This window comes from Chaetodon auriga, chromosome 18 (assembly GCF_051107435.1).
Source record: "Chaetodon auriga isolate fChaAug3 chromosome 18, fChaAug3.hap1, whole genome shotgun sequence".
In the NCBI taxonomy this organism is placed as follows: Eukaryota; Metazoa; Chordata; class Actinopteri; order Chaetodontiformes; family Chaetodontidae; genus Chaetodon; species Chaetodon auriga.
Window position 1 is genome coordinate 22,904,862 of NC_135091.1, and position 15,075 is coordinate 22,919,936.

Below are 15,075 nucleotides of genomic sequence, written 5' to 3' on the forward strand. Positions count from 1 at the left end.
CCCTGTTCCCAAGAAGCCAAGGACCACAGGACTTAATGACTTCAGACCCGTCGCCCTGACCTCTGTGGTCATGAAGTCCTTTGAGCGCCTTGTGCTCTCACACCTCAGAGACATCACTGACCCTCTCCTGGACCCCCTGCAGTTTGCCTACAGAGCCAACAGGTCTGTAGATGATGCAGTCAACTTGGCCCTCCACTTCATCCTCCAGCACCTGGACTCCGCAGGAACCTACGCAAGGATCCTGTTTGTGGATTTCAGCTCTGCCTTCAATACCATCGTCCCAACTCTGCTTCAGGAGAAGCTCTCCCAGATGAGCGTGCCTGACTCCACCTGCAGGTGGATTACAGACTTCCTGTCTGACAGGAAACAGTGCGTGAAGCTGGGGAAACACTTCTCCGACGCTAAAACCATCAGCACCGGATCCCCCCAGGGCTGTGTTCTTTCTCCTCTGCTCTTCTCCCTGTACACAAACAGCTGCACCTCCAGTCACGAGTCTGTCAAGCTCCTAAAGTTTGCGGACGACACCACCCTCATCGGACTCATCTCTGATGGCGACGAGTCCGCCTACAGATGGGAGGTTGACCATCTGGTGACCTGGTGCAATCAGAACAACCTGGAGCTCAATGCTCTAAAGACAGTGGAGATGGTTGTGGACTACAGGAAGAACTCAGCCTCACCTGCCCCCCTCACCCTCTGTGACTCCACTATTGACACTGTGGAGTCTTTCTGCTTCCTGGGAACTATCATCTCCCAGGACCTCAAGTGGGAGCCGAACATCAGCTCCCTCATCAGGAAAGCACAGCAGAGGATGTACTTCCTGCGGCAGCTGAAGAAATTCAGCCTGCCAAAGACAATGATGGTGCACTTCTACACAGCCATCATTGAGTCCATCCTCACCTCCTCCATCACTGTCTGGTATGCTGCTGCCACCGCCAAGGACAAGGGCAGACTGCAGTGTGTCATTCGGTCTGCAGAGAAGGTGATTGGCTGCAATCTCCCATCTCTTCAGGACCTGTACGCCTCCAGGACCCTGAGGCGTGCAGAAAAGATTGTGGCTGATCCCTCTGACCCCGGACACAAACTCTTTGAGTCACTCCCCTCTGGCAGGAGGCTGTGGTCCAAAACCTCATGCCACAAGAACAGTTTTTTCCCGTCTGCTGTCAGCCTTATCAACAAGGCCCGGAACCCCCCCGACACTCTTCACAGTCCACCTCAGACTCATTTTGTCACACTGATACAAATACAACTCTATGCGTTACATTAACGCTCAACTTGGACTTCTTTCTGAAAAACAGACTGTGTTTCCGGAAAAAAAGCAAACAACAAAAAACAGACTTGTGTATATATATTTAAATTGTTATATTTTGTGCTCTTATTTTAGTAGATGTGTCATGCACCAATTTCACCGCAACAAATTCCTCGTATGTGTAAAAGTGTACTTGGCAATAAAGCTTTTTCTGATTCTGATTCTGATTCTGATTCTGATTCTGATTCTGATTCTAAGTCTGCAATTATACAGCCATCTTGATTCGTCCGATGACAAGAACACTCACAGGTTGTAAACATGGAAATCACTCATATTGTTGTCATCTATTCTAAATGATATGAATGTAGCATAGGGAAAGACACTATTGAGTGGCATTATGTGAAATATTTTTTGGAGCCTGATTCATATCAGGGACTAAAAGTCAGAATACCCCAACTGCACAGATTTTGACCTTCTTTGTTTAATCCATCTATTATGAGAGCCACAACCTTATAAATGTGCATACAGAATCACTGAAGTATCTCTTATAAGGCAAAATTCATGCTCCACAATACAATATCTTAAAAAACAATGTGCTTCAAACTTTGTGTCAACAGTCTATCTATTCTTGCCTATCTGTCCCTTTCCTGTTTCAACATGACATGAGTCTCAAAATGTTTTCCCAGTTTGCAGTGAAGAACTTGACTAGTCTACACAAACCCCTGACCTCATTCCCATCCAACACTTTTGGGATGGACTGAAATGCTGACTGCAAACCAGGCATTATCACACAACATCAGGGCTTGACCTCATTGCTTTTCTGGTGCTCTAGGTGTCACAATCCCATGCTCAACAATCACTCTGGCTGGAATGTATGTCCACATACATTTGACCATGTAGTGTATCAGTTTATGCATTGGAGAAGCATTTTATATAAAAATAAAACACCAATTCATCTCCACAAGAATTTATAGACAAATAAATGCGTGGTCCATCTATCTCTCTTCACAAAAGATAAATAAAATGGCTCACCATTTCAACATGATCTCAGCCAGATAAATGATCCATCTCGTGGAAAATTGCCAGTCTTAAGGAATCAGTTTAAGATCACTAAAGGCTCAGATTTCTCTTCTGCAGTTTGCTTTGTTTCCAAAATTCTGAAATACGCTGACTGTCACTGAAAATTCTCTCACCTCAGTTTCATGATGTTTTACTTGTTTCATTTGAAGACTTAACACTAATAAATGAATTGTTACAGTGATCTTGATAACTACTTTCTACACAGCTGTCCTGCAGCTTCCTCATGTACAGCATATGTAACTGGCAGTTACACATATGCAGAGTCACAGGACTAAGTGTGCCCAAAGTTGGCCATACTCATAATGAGCAAGTCTTTGTTACGAGTCTCATAAATGGACTTCCTCCTGGCCTGCACTCCTCTCACAGCAGTTTTGATCTTCCTCCAGCCGAGATGATTGAGCTCTGCCAAGTTCAGCACCACACAAATGCCACTGACGGCAAACATGAAGACCAGAAACACTGTCTTCTCTGTTAGCCTGGAAATTTAACACTCTACATCTTTTATGCAAGGGTATCAATCACACTCATAAACTGCAGGCAGGTTGAATCCATACAGGAAGTATTGACCCACAAGAAATCCTGTCTCTCATGCATTTCTGAACACCACCTGGATGATATAGAATCTGGAGATGCCCTCCTGCCTTCTCATTTTTGACTTTGTAATTTGCAGGGCTGAGTTGGGAATGTCCTTGACCTTAAGACAGTCAGGCTCTGCCTCCCTGTTGGAGTTTTTTGTGTTCTGTAGCACTCCGTTCATGATTGTGTTCTTGATCTTCTTGCTGTCGTCTCTCTTCATGGAGTCTTGATCTTTGTCCAGGGAGAGGTACACTATAGAGTAACACTGCTCCCTCTGCTTAGCAGACTGGTGCACAGAGTAGGTAATGAAGCAGTGGCTAGGGCAACACACCATGACGATCTGGAACATCAGTATCTCATATGGGAGATGGGACAAGCCTTGTCATAGCAGGCCTGGTTGCATCCTGGCTGTAAGGTGTTACACACAAACATGGACTGTTCGTCATTGTACACAGTCTGTCCTACTATCGCCACAATCAGAATATGGAAGATCACCACCACAGTCAGTAGGATCTTGAAGTAAAATCAGCAAAAGAAAAATATTTTCATTTCCAGTGGTTGTATTATCTTAACATCCTGTTTTGTGCACAAGCCACAAAATCAGATACCCAAAATTATAATTGTTACTGTTCTTGTCCCCTTTTGATTACAAACATGATCCTCCAGAAAGGTAACTTGTTTAAGTTTACAAAGTCAGAATTAGTCTAAGTCACATGAACCAAACATGTCTCAAGCATTGTTGTGTTTTCAAATGTGAATACATGTCTGTAGCTGCTTGGTGAGTTACAGTGGGACCATGGTCAAAAGGCTGGACACACCAAGGTTTTGTCTGGGGCCACTGGTTCTCAAGCAGTCGGTCGGTTATGATTAACAGGCCAATGGAGCATACTATTTTATTGTCTGCCAGGCATCACATCCAGTAGCCAGTTTTGCACCAGGGAGATGTTAGTTTGTCCTTGCCAGATTGTTGCTTGTATTGGAGATATCATTCTTGACAGCATAACAATAGCAGCTGCATAAGCTTGCATGAAGGCTTTTTTTTTTTTTTGCATGGGTTTTATTTTAATCTATAAGGATAGCTGGTGTTGCTATGACATCGATTCCTGATTGGAAAAAAAAAAAAAAAAACCTACCATGAATAAAGAGACTGGTGAGAATTTAAATGTAAATGAATTAGGTTTTATGGATTATGGGACTTCACGGCAGATTCACAGCATTTTGTTAACTGAACTCTTGTGATGAATATAGTGTGCAGTTTATAGTGATTCCAGTGTATCTGCTCTCATATACCATATCACTGTGATATTTGGATGTTAAATTATGTGCACTGATAGAATCATGAGGCTCCTGATTTGACTAGTATTAGGAGGTGTGACTGTATGTATGTGTCTGTGTGTCTGTGTATGAGCATGTGCACAGCCCTGTCTCCTAGAAATTACATTTATATACAACTAATTTGCAACATCAAATATGTTAGAAGGGAACTGTAATGCTGTTCAAATTATATTTTCTATTGTCAATATGAGGAAATGTTGCTGGTTGACATACCTCGAAAGTTGCAAAAATGTTGATACTGACCATCTTCACTGACAACGTATTTCATTTGTTTTTCACCAAAATAAGCAGTCTTGCAATGTACTATCAAGTCATAATGAATACAACATTATTCTAATTTTTCATGGATATGTTTAGGCACTGGCAGCACTTGGTTACAGAAAGATTATGGTCTACTTTAATGCCAGGACTATGTACGCTGAGATAAAGGAAACTGCAGCAGGAACATGATTTCACCTGGACAAAGCAAAATGGACCAATACATAAGAAAAATTATGAATTCAAAATTCAAACACACAAATAAATCTTCTACTGTCATTGAGTATTTGAAAATTGATGTTCTGAAATGATGAGCCAATGTTCTGTCCAAAACAATCTTTAACTTTAAACCTATAAACCACTGCCATAATATGACATGAGCTGTATTTTTCTATTCTGTTTTTTTTTGGGGGGTTTGCTGATGAAACCCTTGAAAGCTACATAAACTCAAATCTCAAATGAATTATGTGCTAGCCTGGATTCTTGCCTCCACAACACACCTGAGTCACCCTTTAAGGGGTTTATCTATTTATCTTTTAAGGGTGTATCTGACAGCTTCTGCTGTTGTAAAGCCAGAAATTCTTAATACATCATCTACTAATGCTTTATTAGCAGTTAAAACCCATTAATAATAAATAATTTTGAACTTCATAAGTGAACTTTGGAGCGCTTATGATTTATTAACCAATAATAAAGTCGCTACTTATCCAGATCCCATTGGTCTTGGACAGAGAAGCTGTGTGGGAGCTGTCCAGCACTGAAATAACAGTGCTCTCTCACACTCAGTCTAACCCCACGGTTCTACTGTGGTCTAATTCATCATTGGCCTAATGTAAATAAAAATATCTTGCCCTCAGCATTATCCGAATATATGAAACCATCTGCTTCTATAACTTATTTAGCCGGGTGTGCATTTCTTGATGTCGTGTGTGGTTTTTCCCAGCTCTACATTCGCTTGAAACTATGCTGCATTTTGAGATCGACTTTAAAACCTTTCACCTTTTCAAGACGAAAACAGCACTTTTCACTTTTGTTGTCCCTTCACTCTTACCTTCCAATCATAGTAGAGTGTTGTTGGACGGCCGCCTCCAAGAGACACTCTAATGTGGTCCACTCTCTTATTGTTCATTTGTAGAAGATCACACACAAATTGCACAGGCAAAAACCAGAGTCTATTATTCCCCTTCTATGTATCCGAGAGCTCTAATATCCAATGAATGCATGGATATGTGTGTGTGTCTCCCGCTGTGCAGCTCTGCAAGAAGCCTGAGCGTCCCGTCCTTTACTGGACTGTGTCGGGTCGCATGTGCAAGAAAAGTCTATGTGTGGGTGAGCGCAGTGTGCAGCACAGTGTGTGGAGAACAGTGTGGGTCAGCGATAATTAAGCAATATCACACGAGAGGGAGTGCTGTTGCGCTGAATATGAGCACTGGTGTGAGTCGGTCATAGGATAATCACACCAGAGCTGATATTCAGCACAACAGCACAACCTCGAGTGTGATTGCTTTTATCATTTTATTAGTCAATGGTAATAAGCCACAAGAAATTATGATTTGTTTCTTTATTTAATCATTTATTTGGCTCCACCAACACAAATAGTTCCGCAACTGGAGACAAGGCTGTTGCCAGGCAACACATACACATTTCCTACACACAAGCTTGCTACTCTGTGTCTGCACATTACCGCTACTTTGTATCATTTACATTTATCCGAATGTTTCCGTTTATTGCGCAACCTCTGAAATAAGAGTCTATTGACAGACGCTTTGGTGGCATGATGTGTGTTTCTGATGAGTTATCAGCTCGATTAGACAGAACGTTGCTCCATCGTTTCCGGCTCTCCATAGATGGTCTCCAGTAACTTTTTAGCGAGCTTTCAGACCTGTGAAACAAGTTTTTGTTTAGGTATGTATTTTATGTTCAGCAACACATTATCTATGAATCAAAATTGACATCGTAGTTTGTGTCTGTTTATATAAAGCATCTCACCTATGCCCACTCACTGCCATGATCTCCCTCGCCTCGAGTCCCGCATCAGACAGTTTCTGTATGGCAGTGGCTCTCAGGCTGTGGTTGGTGTAAGACATGTGTGTCCCTGCTTCCCTTCACATCCTGGGTAACATCTGTGACAGCTGGTTTACCCCCAGGGGAACAGCGGTATACCAGAAGCTGCCTGTCGCCAGTGTTACCCTCCTTGCCTGCAGATACAGCCGAGAAGGGTACGCCTTTGCATCAGGCGGAATTTTCTTAAGGTATTTTTTGAGCGACACTACCGGGCAGAGTGCATTTCCTCACTCCTGATACATAGCGCCCCTTCGGTTTTCTCTGTCTCTCTGCAGTGGGCCTTTATGATTTATTGTTTCTTCATTGATCGTCATGGTGAAATATTTAGCTCCACTGTCATCACATTTAAGGATAAATGAGTCAAGTTTGAGATCCTGATTCCCCTCTTTGCCCCTGCGTCCAAAGCGCAACTGAATATCATACCAGACCTTGTTCAGTATCCAGAATACTTTAAGATGCGCTGGTCTTCAGGTGAGATGGGGGGGCAAGGTGTTGTTATGTCCTTCCCTGCCCTTCTTATCTCTTTGACGACTCCTTTGAAAACATTGTTAGCTGGTATAAACTCTGGGTCCTGCGTTAAGTTCCATGAACGGCTAACCGGAGATTCGTTGATATAACGATTTAATCCAGCCCAACGTCCAAGGTAGCTGCTGATGCTGTAGAGCTCCCCTTTAGTTGTCCGGATTGATCCATAAAACTGCCTCAACACCAAGTTCAGCTCGGTCTTCTTAACTAACTGAAAGTTGACCTGGATATTTTTTAAATTCAATCAAGTCTGAAGGCAGTTCAGGGCATGCCTTACAGTGTTAGCTTCATTTTGCTCTTCTCTAATTTGTCGAGGTCAGCTGATGTCATAGCAGCACACCTGGTTTGCGCTGATGTATGCAGGCCTCCTTCCTTCCCTTCGTCCTCCTCTGAGTCTAATGACCATTCATAATTTAGATCAAATGTTATTTGTGGAAATGTGTCCATTTTCGCAGTGCAAAGTTTTTTACAATCTAAGATAGTTAACAACTAATGTAACGTTAATTAACGATTATTAGAACGCCTGTACAGTGGAGTGATAATGTCAGTAAAAAGTCCCAGTGCTGTTGTACTCTATATCAGCAAATGTCTTTTGTCCAATCAAATTACTTGGTGGGAACTAACTGTTGTATAATCCCACTTTAAGTAGCCTGTTGTTTGAATCACAGGCACACCAGTTGGTGCTGAAGAGACCAGGGACACACGTCTGTCCTGATAGCATATCCATTCATATCCAAATACATCAAACACACAGCAGCAGGAGCACTACTAATATTAATGGTGTTGTTTTCCTGATTATTATTGTTCAAAATCAATAATCAATTGATAATTAAAAACTCTAATTCTTCTTCTTCTAATTATGATGATGATGATGATGATGATTATTATTATTATTATTATTACTAAATGAATGAAGTAGTATTTTTACTTTTGTGTGTGGTCATTTACATGACCTATCCTTGGAATTCACACATCAATCAACAACAAACTAAACATCCTAACATGTTGACCTATTATAAATGTAGGGGAATTACCTCTAAATTAATGTTACATTCGTTAATATTACTCGGGGCACCAACCTTCTTCAGCTAACAAGGATTTTGTATATTATATCTGTTAAAGCTGATGTAGGGAACGAATGAATCGACAGTAGATCAGTCTGATAATCTAAGGTGTGAACTCTCAGTACAGGGATTGCTTATATCCAGCTCAAAAGGACACCGTCTGACAATGACCTATGCAAAAGATTATTTATTAAACACAATAATGAAATGAATATGAATCATGAATAATACGATAGATTATATGGATGATATAGATTAACACAAACACTGCACAGAGGAACTTATGGCAAGAGAATGGTAAAATGAGTTTGGCGATAGTGAGAAGTAGGTTTTAAAGGGAAATGGGGACGCGAATATGAAGTTAATTTGTTGAATGAACGATTTAGAGAATTTAGACAAATTAACAATATCTCAACCTCACGGACCAACTCTTATTCAAAACCGCTTAAGCATGCCTACTTTGTCAGCGACGCTCCTGTAGATGTCTGCTCTGAACTGACACGAAGAGGCTCCGCGTAGCCAGTCACTCTGGCCTGTACAACAGTCTGCCGGACGAATCAAGTGAACCACTGATGAGAGCTGGTGCTGGACAGGGATGTCTCGGGAGCTGAGGGTCTTCGGTGTCGGTTACAGACGAGGAACGGCTTCTGATGGTTCTTTAACCCGGACCAGCGGGTCAGCAGCAGGCTACAGGTCTTCGGTGCGGCCAGTTAGTTGTTGGCCGTTTGGCAAGATGTCTTCAAAGTTATTATTACGTGACTAGACTTTAACAACAAAAATAGGAATTATGCGGCTTGGCGTGGCGAGCAAAAATGAAAGTTTCCTGAAGATTAGAAAAGTGCGTTTCCTGCAGAATTAAATCAGGCCACTCTGTGTAGTTGTGAGCAGCAACAAAAGACTGAGAAAACGACGGAGCGGAAAAATACTTGAAAACTAAAGACAAAGACCTTAACATAAAAACTAGACTAACTGAAAGAAAGGAAAAACAAGAACTAGAACTAGAACTAGACGAAAAAGGAAAAGAACTGAAGTGTAGTCCGCTATGTGCGACTACTTTATCATTGCTCCAGGGGCATGTAGGATGGTTCGCAGACGCGCAACGTGATTTCATCCTACAGAGCGAGAATTAATTAATGATTCATACGAGGGACTCATCTGCTTCTCACTATGGTCAATCGAATATATTTTAAATGATCAATTTTCAATGACACTTCAACAACAACATGCGCGTTCACTACATGCGTTAGACAATTCTTATGAATAACGACAACATTAAACAATGAACATGGTAACATTTTCTAACACTAATCCTAATAAACATGATGACTAAGGGTATAACAACTTTAATATGATGAAGGAATAAAGAAGGGCAGACTATATTTGCCGAAATGATTATCGCTATTATGGTTACTTATTAATAAATGTATCCTGCTAAGCACATTCAACCTAACTGCTATGAACCTCTAGATGGCAGTATGGTTCCATGGTAGAAACTCAGAGAAAATCTTTGGAATAGTCAAAATCACAGTTTCATCATCCTGTAAGTTAGAAACACCAGAAAAGCATTGTTATTGTACAGATCGCGAGCTTAGTAACGTAAAAACATCCACATTTAATTTAAACATAGAAATTCAGTTATTCTGGTAGGTTAAGAAAAAGGCACACAGGCATACAGCACAGTTTGCTTCAGGAATGTCTAATTTATTAGCATTATCTGGTTTGTAGATTACTCTGCCTGGATGGACAAATGCCATGTCTCAGTTTTATTGTCCTTAACTCCCATGGGCTGTCAAGAAAGAATTAGCACCACCATCCAGCTGCTAGAGCCAAAACCAAAGCCTTACTTCATTACGCCCTTTTTTACGCCGTAATGCGCAAAAAGAACGCCGCTTTTTACGCCGTAATGAAGTCCTCAAAGAACGCGTGTAAAAAACGCCGTTTTGTGCATCAAAGCCGTTTGTGCACATCACAACGCGTGTAAAAAACAGCGTTTTTTTGTGTGATAATAATCTCCACCCTTCTTGTCTCTCAGCCACTGAACTTGAAGTGTCTGCACCCAATCGCTGATCAAGACAAGCAGACCAAATCAGTTCAGCACAGATCTCCTTTGTGGCTAAGTTTGTCCTAACTTACCTTGTAGTTTCTCGTAGGTTAATATTTTGGGTGATAGGCAGGAAAAATATCCCATAAATTAACTTCGTCTGAGGATCTTCTGTGTCGGCTACAGACGAGGAACGGCTTCTGATGGTTATTTAACCCGAACCAACGGGTCAGTAGCTGGCTGCAGGTCTTCGGTGCGGACAGTTGGTTGGCAACCGTTTGGCAAGGCTTTTGGCTACTAATAATAAGATTGAGAAACTCTTCGATGGCCGGTCGAAAATGTCTTCAAAATTATTATTACGTGACTCGACTTTGACAACAAAAATCTGAATTATGCGGCTTGGTGTGGTGAGCAAAAATTAAAGTTTCAAGAAGAAAACTAGAAAAGTACGTTTTCTGCAGAATTAAATCAAGCTACTCTGTGTAGTTGTGAGCAGCAACAAAAAGACTGAGAAAACGACGGAGCGGAAAAATAACTGAAAAAACTAAAGACAAAGTGTAGCTACACTGGTTCAATATATAATGGCCACGCACCATACAGATGTCTTTTAAGTTTTAATCTTTGTTTCCTCCTCCGCAGACACCGTGACTATAAAAATAAAGACATAAAAAAACAATGTTTGAAATACACATCTCTCTCTCAACAAATGTCCAGCTTTTAGACAGGCTCAACAACAATGTTTGACCGGTCCCAGCAAGTTAGCATGACATAGCATGAAAACGTCAAATTGTCCACTCAAGGTCACTCATACAAACATTATAGCAAATATTAAATTAAGAGTTACCGTGTGCGCCTCTTGAACCATGTAGAATGTTAGCCGTATGTGCTTCCTCTGCAACTATATTTACGCTCTGCTCTCTAGCCATGTTGGCGCTCTGCTCTATAGAGATGCTGCTTTGACCCAAAATGCCACATGTGCAACCCCTGAACTCTAGTCATGTGACCTATTACCTTGTGTCAAAATAAAATGACACAAGGAACAATACATTCTTTTTAAACAATATTTTTAAAGGCAATATATTATTGAAATCATTTTAAATTAAAATTATCTTTTTAACAAGGACCATGAATTAAAACATTAATGAAATTATGAGAAAGAACGAAAATAAACACTTCAATTAAATTTTTGTAAAAAATGTCTCTTAGACAGTTACACAAAGGACTTAAAGAAACTCTGCGGAAAACAGATGGAAGAGACAGAAGAAAGATCAAGGTATCAACTTACTGAAAAACTCCAAGTCCGCTGCTGACTTTATCATTGCTCCAGGGCGTGCCGTCACGCATGTGGGGTGGTTCATAGGCGAGCGACAGAATTTCACCCTATGCAGCGGGAATTAATTAATGATTCATACGAGGGACTCATGCTTCTCACTGTGGTCAATCTGATATATTTAACATGATCAGTTTTCAGTGGCACTTCAACAACAACATGCGTGTTCACCACATGCGTTAGACAATTCTTAGGAATAGATGACAACATTAAACGATATTCACGATAACAATTTCTAATACCCATCCTAATATACATGATGGTCCAAGGCATAATTAACTTAACATAACAAAGAAATAAAGAAAGGTATACTATAATTGCCAAAACGATTACCACTATTACGGTTACTTATTAATAATTGTCTCACACTAAGTACATTCAACCTAACTGCTATGAACCCCTAGATGGCAGTATGGTTCCATGGTAGAAACTCAGAGAAAATCTTTGGAATAGTCAAAATCACAGTTTCATCATCCTGTAAGTTAGAAACACCAGAAAAGCATTGTTATTGTACAGATCGCGAGCTTAGTAACGTAAAAACATCCACATTTAATTTAAACATAGAAATTCAGTTATTCTGGTAGGTTAAGAAAAAGGCACACAGGCATACAGCACAGTTTGCTTCAGGAATGTCTAATTTATTAGCATTATCTGGTTTGTAGATTACTCTGCCTGGATGGACAAATGCCATGTCTCAGTTTTATTGTCCTTAACTCCCATGGGCTGTCAAGAAAGAATTAGCACCTCCATGAGAATGTCCTGAGCAGAAGATACTCTGTGGGAGCCATCAGTGACTCTTGTTGCCCTGAAAGAATGTGAGAAGTTGCTCTACATCCAGACATCTTGTCTCTCCCTGAGTTCACACCTTCCTGTGAACCTTCCAAATGGTCAATAACTCTTAAAAGATTGATTGATTGTTTTATAACTCCATTTCTCCTGAGGAATGCAAAGAGGGGAAAAGAGGGTCAGTTACAGGCAAGTTCTGCTATACATACACACACACACACACACACAAACACACACCAATTACATGTAGACACCTCAATTGTCTTTCAGCATTTGTCTTGTTGTTTCAGGGCCAATCCTTTTTCAACTTTAAGAAATTATTGCTCATCCATTTATTTATTGCAAAAAGATGGTGATGGAGTCTATAGCTGTAGCATCATTTGGTTCAGCAGAGATGGACAGTTGTTTGTTATCTGCATAATTATTCAAATATATATTGTGTTCTCTAATGATGTCACTAAGTGGCAGCATATCTAGTGTCAGATTAAGACACCATGGTCAATCATATTAAATGTTGCACTGAGGACACTGATCATTTGAGTAAGAACAGTTTCAGTACTGTGATATGTTCAACAGCCTGACTGAAATTTCTCCAGGGTATTATTCTCTTTCAGAGAAGGGTTAATTTACACTGAAACTATCTTTTGAAGTATCTTACTGATGAATGGAAGTTTGGATACTAACCTATAGTTGAGGAGTGTGTTTCTTTTGTAACGGTTTTACAACAGCCTTTTCAAAGGCATCTGAGAAAATGGCTGTTAGCAGAGTTATATTTCAAATCTTCAGCACATGAGTGATTAGATCAGCAGCAATACTGGTTCTAACTGAAGTTATGTTATTGAAGAATGATTCAAGTTCCTCACCATTTGTTGCAGAGAACTGTACATGGGTTGGAGCAGTGTTGAGCTGCATTGATAATCTTGTGAAAGTAAACCTTACTTGACAGACGTGTTGCTTTTCTTATGGACAGTCAAGGCTTCTTTGTGATTATTATAGTAAACTGTGAGCCCAGTTTTCCTCCTTTTTTTCAGTTACTCAACAGATTCTCTCATTAACAATGCTTCTGGTTAACCATAGGAAGATTCTGCCAGTTGGATTTTTTTAATCATTCATGGAGTAACAGTATTTAAAGCAAATGATAAGGTATGAAATGTACGTCTGTTGTGATCCACCACCTGTCTTGTCCTAGTGTTTTCTTTTCCCTTTTCCCTAGCGTTATCTGGTCTGTTCCCCTGTCTGTCTAAGCTGGGTGTTTCCCTACACCCAGCTGGCTCCACCTTGTCAGCAGCGCACCTGGCTTGCATTCACCTGATTAGAGCACAGGATAAAAGGGAGGCTCCCCTTGCTACCTGCTGCCAGACTGTCCTGATCTCTCGGGCATTCTTCCGTGTTTCCCAGTGTGAGTACCCTTCGTGATTGTGATTACCCCAATCACGCTGGTAACACCTCTAATAGACTCTTAAGCTTGACACAGGGGGATCAACTTGCTGCTGATTATGCTGTGGAATTCCTCGCCCTGTCAGCCAACATTGGCTGGAAAGACATGGTGCTGTGGGGGGCATCTGCCGAGGTTATCCGCAATGAACCTGCTACTCTTTCTGCTCTGGTGAACCTCGTCATCCTCATCGACAACCATCTCGGGGAGAGATGTTTAGAAAGGGCCACTCAGTCCTCCACCCACTCCACTCCACGCTCCTCTCGCTCTATGACTACTGAGAACACAGGCAGAAATGACCCGCCTCTACCGCCTCCTGACCTGTGGAGGAGGAACAGATGCAGCTAGGGAGAGCGAACTTGACACCCACTGAGCGCCTCCACGGGATCCAGTATAGTGAGTGCGTGTATTGTGGCCAAATGGGTCATCATCTTTCAGGTTGTCCCACTCAACCAAAAGAGAAGGCTCATCAGTGAGGATGGGGGTGCTGCCAAGCCAAATCTCACCTGTTTCCAATACCCCCATCAGATATAAACTCCAGTTAAATGCCTCATTGTGTGAGGGAGGAGAGGTTCGTTCTTTTCTTGGATAATCTGCTTGACAGGGTGACAGGAGATTAGCTGTGTTCTGGAAGAGCTGGTGAAAACCCATCAAAGCCTATGCTCTGAATGGCAGAGTCCTCCTGGTAACCATTTTGACAGCACTACACCTGTCAAAATGGTTATTTCAGGTAATCATAACAAGGAGATTTATTTTCCTGATTATCCAATTTCCCCAGTCTCTAGTGGTGCTGGGACACCCATGGTTCTTAATCCATAACCACCAGATTGATTGGTATCATGGGGTGGAGTCCGCAGCGTCACACTCTTTGTTTGTGTTTAGCTCTTTCACCTGCAGATCGAGCCTCCAGTTCAGCTGTCACCACTTCTGTTCCTCCTGATCTCTCCTGCATTCCTCCTGCTTATCATGACTTGGGTGAAGTATGTAGCAAAGGACAAGCTCTTTCTCTTCCTCCACACAATCCCAATGTTTGTGCCATCATCCTCCTCCCAGGCGCTTCCCTTCCCACCAGTGGGCTGTACAGTTTGTTGCGCCCGGAGAGGGGCACAATGGAGCAGTACATAAAGGATTCTCTAGCATCCGGCATTATTAAATCCTCATCCTCTCCTTTGGGGGCTGGTTTCTTCTTTGTCATTAAGAAAGACAGTACTCTCATGCATTGATTTCTGGGGGGTAAATGACATAACAGTTAAAAACAAGTATCCATTACCCCTGATTAATTCTGCCTTTGAATCTTTACAGAAGTCTACCATCTTCACTAAGCTCGACCTTCCC